Here is a 6,072-nt window from a genome sequence, read left to right on the forward strand (position 1 = left end):
TATATATTTATATATATCATATTCAAAAAAAAAATATATATATAGAATTCGGCCACTCTTTGTTGTTTGTAGGTCTGACAGGAGAAAACATTTATATTTTCATACTATATATATTTGCCTAGTACATCAGGATGTGCGAGGATGTCCCCTGCCTGGTGTCTAGTGCAGTCGGCTCCAAAGGAGTCTAAGGTGTTTACACCTTTGTTGATTCATTTTTTGTTTTCTTCTCCTGTCAGTCTACCTGGAGTTTGTTGTCATCTTGTACAGGCCGCTGGGGTAATGTCGCCTGACTGTCTTAAATGACAGTCAGCCTGTCCCAAGCCAGGATAAAGACAGAGGGACCCAGAGAAGATTTGCTACCTTCTCATTGTAACATCGTCTCTCTAAGAGGAAAAAGAATTCGGCCACTCTTTGTTGTTTGTAGGTCTGACAGGAGAAAACATTTATATTTTCATACTATATATATCCCCACTCTTTCCATCTTATTCTTTGAACTGTAAAATGTGTGAGAGCCACAGGGTTTGATAGTGGCAGTCTAATCCCTGTTCCTTCTCTTCTAGTATGCTTTCTTCAACGTTGTGGCAGAAACGTATCAAAGGTGTGGCAACTTTGTCTAGTAGAAAGTATACTTCTTTTCTCATTGTAATTTTAGTTTCTTCGGCTGGTTCCGTGGTTTTTACGTTTTAGGTTATTTTATATTATTGCGCGCGTGTTATACTTTCAGTAAGCACATCTTTTTACTATCTTTTATCTGTGGTGGTGTCTAATTAACACTGCTTGGCCTACCTACACAACCCTATTTCCATGATATATGAGGATATTTTCACAAATGGCCGAAATCCTGTGTAGGTCGAAAACTGAGGAACAGATAATGTGTTTTCTTGAAATATTTTTTGACTCATATTGAGTTACTTCTTTCCATCTACTCATATTGAGTCGCTTTCTTCCTTGTAGTCACTTTAGATCACTAGTTTTGCATTGATGGATGCCTATGTCATCATTTTTTCCTTTTCAATTCCAACCTGATTGATTTTCTGTGAATGTTCATTCTAGATTTTTGTTGTATTTATATTGCCTTTTTGTTTTGTGAGTTTTGTCTTTATTGTTTCCATTTTAAGTAGTTGAAGGTTTTATACTTCTTGACTATATATATATATATATATATATATATATTCGGCCATTCTTTGTTGTTTGTAGATCTGACAGGAGAAAACATTTTATTTTCATACTATATATATTTGCCTAGTACATCAGGATGTGCGAGGATGTCCCCTGCCTGGTGTCTAGTGCAGTCGGCTCCAAAGGAGTCTAAGGTGTTTACACCTTCGTTGATTCATTTTTTGTTTTCTTCTCCTGTCAGTCTACCTGGAGTTTGTTGTCATCTTGTACAGGCCGCTGGGGTAATGTCGCCTGACTGTCTTGAATGACAGTCAGCCTGTCCCAAGCCAGGATAAAGACAGAGGGACCCAGAGAGGACTAATTACCCTTTCATTATAACATCGTCTCTCTAAGAGGAAAAAGAATTCGGCCATTCTTTGTTGTTTGTAGATCTGACAGGAGAAAACATTTTATTTTCATACTATATATATATATGTATGGGGAACTTTTAAACATATTTGCTGGTATACCAAAATCATTGTCTGAATTATGAGCTGTATTTAGCCACCTAATTTTTTTTCATTCGTGAACCAGGGCTATAAAAGGTGTCGAGGGATACTATATATGAAATTCCTACATCATTTACATGCAAGGCTTATAAGAACATAGCCTTAGTTTGTAAGGGCCGCTTTTTCATCAAAATTTAAAGGTTTGGTACAAGCAGGGATATGTTATAGCGGAGCTGGATGAAGGACGAGAATTCCTTAGCGGATTGCTTCTTTGTCTTTTCTATTGTAAACTGTTCATAATAGAAATCCATCTCTGTCCCCTTAAGTGTTCTGTTTTTATAAGAAAAATGAAGCAGACAAAGTATTCATGCAGTACGTTTGCACATATTTTGCTATGATGTTCCCGCTTTTCATCAAAATAATATTTCTAGAAGATACCCCAAAAGCTTCCTTGTAAATGAAATCTATTTTTATCATCGTGTGTTATGAATTTGAGAAGCTTTCATGATTTCTCTTTAAAAATTTCGGTTGTAAATATTTTGACAAATATTGTTTCAATTGACTTGAATTTTTTTCCATAATCAGACATACCGACTTGCTATCTGAAAATATCAGTTAGAAAGTGAGGCACCCCGCGGTGTAGTGCGGTATTTCAAATGAAAAGTACTATTTATAATCTTAGAGAAGAAACTTCTTATAACTTTACTAATGAAAACAATGTTTTACAGACCCTCTTGATAATTAAAAGTTTTTAATCGTGAACGATAAATGCAGCAGCAGAATCATTGGCTAAGAGGAAATCCAAATTTCACGAATCTTTAATTAAAAAAGTTAAATTTCATATCAAATTTTAATGTCAGGGACAGAGATAGAACAAGTCTCTTATAAATGTGCGTTATCCAGCTCCGCTATAACATATCCCTGGTTCAAGTTCCCAAGCCCACATCGCCCACACTCTCAAACACTACCCCACACTCTCCAACACTGCACTACCCTATCAGGAAACCAAAACTTCAAAAGTAAGCAAATAAGAAAGGGAAAAAATTTAAAAAAATATCTTCTCTTCTAACACAATTTTTTTTCAATGTCCTCAATGGGCCACGCGATGGACCATGAAGGACATCACTTGGAAAAAGAAAAGAGAAAATAATTTTTTTTACTTTTTTTTTAATTTGTTTTTTTGTTTCACTTTGAAAAATAAAAAGTAATTCATTTTTCATTTCATTTCAATTTTTCAAGATTGAAAAATCTTTAAAAAACGGGTTGGCTCTAATGGGCCACCATACATGTCCCAACCAAGATCACTCACTGCATATGGCAACCTAACCAATGTATTAATTGCAGATCAAGTTATACCATGAGTTTCTTTAGCTACAACTAGCAGATTTGGAGTGGAAGCAAAAGAACATTTATCACCTAAACGCTAAAGCAAGATTTGATTGATGATTCACCGTTCCAAGACGAGTAATTTTGTGTAACCATTGCGAGTATTGACAATTGTCAATTGCAATTATTGGAGTCTATGCCCGGCTGAACAACTGTCTAAATGAAAGTGACGTTATCTATACTTTCTCTGAAATGGCCCTTTTGATTATTGTTGTTGTTTCCGTTGCATCCATTGAAACATTGATTTATCAAAAGATATTTGCTGGAGTTTTAATCACACAACGTGACATTGCAGCTACATTAAAAGAAGAAATTTTGGCGGGAATTTAATTTGGCGGATGGCCGAAAAAGTTTTTTCAGCGGGAATTTGATCAGCGAAAGTTATCGTGACATGTTATGACAGAAAGCGTGGTTGATAAACTTGGTGGAAGTATCAAAACAAATTTGTTGTCAAAGAGATTCAGGACGCGCCCTTTTTAAATTTTTTGTTTTCATTCAAAATGAAAGGACACCGATTGGAGAGTTAGAGAACGCCCATCACCTGATGGGATTAACAATTAACAAGTGCGTAACTTGCAGCGCGAGTGATGTCAAACGCTCCATCGTTTGGCCACTAATATGGTCTTCTACGTTCCAGACATTCGCACGTGTTCCAGTACAGATTTTTTTCATATTTCGATTTAAAAGGCTACTCGGTGCAAAAGAGAAATCGTGTATTTTTTATTACGCCGTTCATTAACTCAAATCAAATGACTTTGGAGGTTCGGTGAAATGGTGGCAGAATTGCTTCAACTGTATTATTAGATTTACTATAATAATTTATTGAAACTTTCTAGCAGCAATTTTTTATTGTACAAACAAGAAACATTCATTGATATAATTTAAACATGACCCAGCCGGCAAAAAAACGTTTAAAAAACGTTTAAAAAACGTTTTTCACAACGTTTGGAAAACGTTTTTTTCAGGTTGTATTTGTCGCATTTTAAAACGTTTTTTCACAACGTCAAAAAAACGTTTTTCAAACGTTTATAGATTACGTTTTTGCAAGGTGTTTAAAAAACGTTGTTTCTACGTTTTCTTCTAGCCACTTGAAAGACGTCTTTTTGGAACGAATAATGGACGTCTCTAGGACGTTTCCGAGAGGTTCTAATTTTTGTCATTTCGGTATGGTACGTTTCTGAGACGACTTAAAAACGTCTTTAAAAGTTATTTTAGATTAGTTTTAACACGTCTCTAAGACATTCTTTGCCAAAATAATTCCTATTCATTGCACTATTATGAGAAAGACCGTACACACATTTGAATTTTCTTTGAATGCTCTTTTCTATATAATTTTCTGGGTATGAAAATCTACAATCAGTATAAATTAAACGTAATGAAATCAAAAATTTGATGTTCTTTCTCTTCCGTCCTTCCTTTCTGGCATCTTTGTGATCATCATTCCAAACGTTTCCAGTATGATTGCTATTCGAAGTGTTAAAAAACGATATCTTGATTGCGATTTCTTTGGTCTCCTTCACACATTTGCGATCCTGAAAAAATAAAAGACGAATAGTAAATTTGATGTTTAAAGATTTTTTAGCTGCAGTTGAGACGTTGAAAACTATCTTTTCTTTCCACGGGAAAAAGAATGCTCCAGAAGGATAAAGAAAAAACTTCTTAAATTTCATGGCCAAACTTTGTTTCACGAAATGTATTCTATAAAGGACTTTGCTAAATTATTGTCGTTGAGACAGGGGTGTTTCCAAGTCAAATTTCAGTAGTTTGAAGTACCAAGCTCACTCAGTGATGCAGGGGTATTAGCAAGAAATTATTAGCATAGTTTTGGAAAGATATTATTAAAGTCTTGTTACATTTCACCTACCTTTACTAGCATATTTTCGGTACTTTCTGCTGGCGACCACACAAAGTCAGCTGAGGATAGTCGCAATAAGGAAACCAATAATACACTCCAGCTTGAATCTGAGGGAAAAGAAGTTAAAATAAAAAGTTTTAACATAAAGTTTACTGAAGATTATGTAATTTTTCCAAGGTTTGCTCTCAAAAATAAATATCATCAGAATTTGAAACCTGAAATAAGCTACACCGATAAAGCCTCTAAGAATTAACTTAAATATCAAAAGCATTTTCAGTTTAATGTAAACTACTTACATTATCTAGTTGATTTTTGTAAAAGAACCAGCTTCTTCCAGTCTTCGTGCATGAAACATCCAACTTTGTTTGATTTTTGTTTTGAACTACAAGTGATTTCGAATTCGAACGTTTGAACGTTCGAACGTTCGAAAGCTGTCCAGAAAAGAAGTCATTCCATTGTTAATTCTGCGGACGATGGGGGCGGCGAGTGGGTGTTTCTATTACAAGTTTATATTCTACGGGTGGGCGATCTTACGAGGTATTCAAACAGGGAGTGGGCGTTTTATTAAAATATATTTTTTAAAACTTAAAGAGAAGTCAATAAAGTAAAAGAGAAAAAGATATATAGAATATCTCTCCTATATCTCAGAGCAGGTAGGTAAAGTCTCAGAAATTTTTTTGGGATAAAAGCTGAGAGGCGATGAAGTTATATTTATATATTTCAAATATAAATCTTGGGCACTACACTTTCGTCACAAAAAAACGTTTTATAGACGTTTAAAAAACGTTGATCAAAACCACGTTTAAATCAAGTTTAGCAAAAACGTTTCTTAAACGTTGTTAGCAAAACCTTTGAAAAACGTTTGGATTTTAACGTTTCAACAACGTTTTATAAACGTTATGAAATAACATGTTTTCTCTACAACGTTGAAAAAACGTTTTTAAAACGTTTTTTGGCAACGCGTTTTTTCACAACGTAATTTAAACCTAAAAAAAACGTTTTGAAAACGTTGTGTGCCGGCTGGGGATATGATTAATTCTTCAAACTCGAACCCTATAACTTGAATGTGTCCTTAACTCGAACTGTTTTTTTTTATCTCTTCAGAACAAATTTAGGCTATTTTCACCTATATCCCTAATGTTAGTTGTGAAAAATGATAACTTTCTGAAAACCTTTAAGATTTTAGGGATGACAAAAATAATATTATAATATTTCTTTCTGAAG

The 6,072-nt window shown here is 34.3% G+C and overlaps 1 long non-coding RNA gene across 1 annotated transcript; it reads right to left on the reverse strand.

Annotated features, from left to right (window-relative positions):
* Window positions 1-4,291: 4,291 nt before the first annotated feature.
* LOC136803830 (uncharacterized) lies at window positions 4,292-5,733 on the reverse strand. Its single transcript, XR_010846205.1, has 3 exons — window positions 5,145-5,733; window positions 4,858-4,955; window positions 4,292-4,525 (listed from the first exon to the last, which is right to left on the reverse strand). It is a non-coding gene; the product is annotated as an uncharacterized lncRNA (long non-coding RNA).
* Window positions 5,734-6,072: the final 339 nt, after the last annotated feature.

The sequence above is a fragment of the Clytia hemisphaerica genome, unplaced genomic scaffold (genome assembly GCF_902728285.1).
Source record: "Clytia hemisphaerica strain Z4C2 unplaced genomic scaffold, Clytia hemisphaerica genome assembly, whole genome shotgun sequence".
NCBI lineage: Eukaryota > Metazoa > Cnidaria > Hydrozoa > Leptothecata > Clytiidae > Clytia > Clytia hemisphaerica.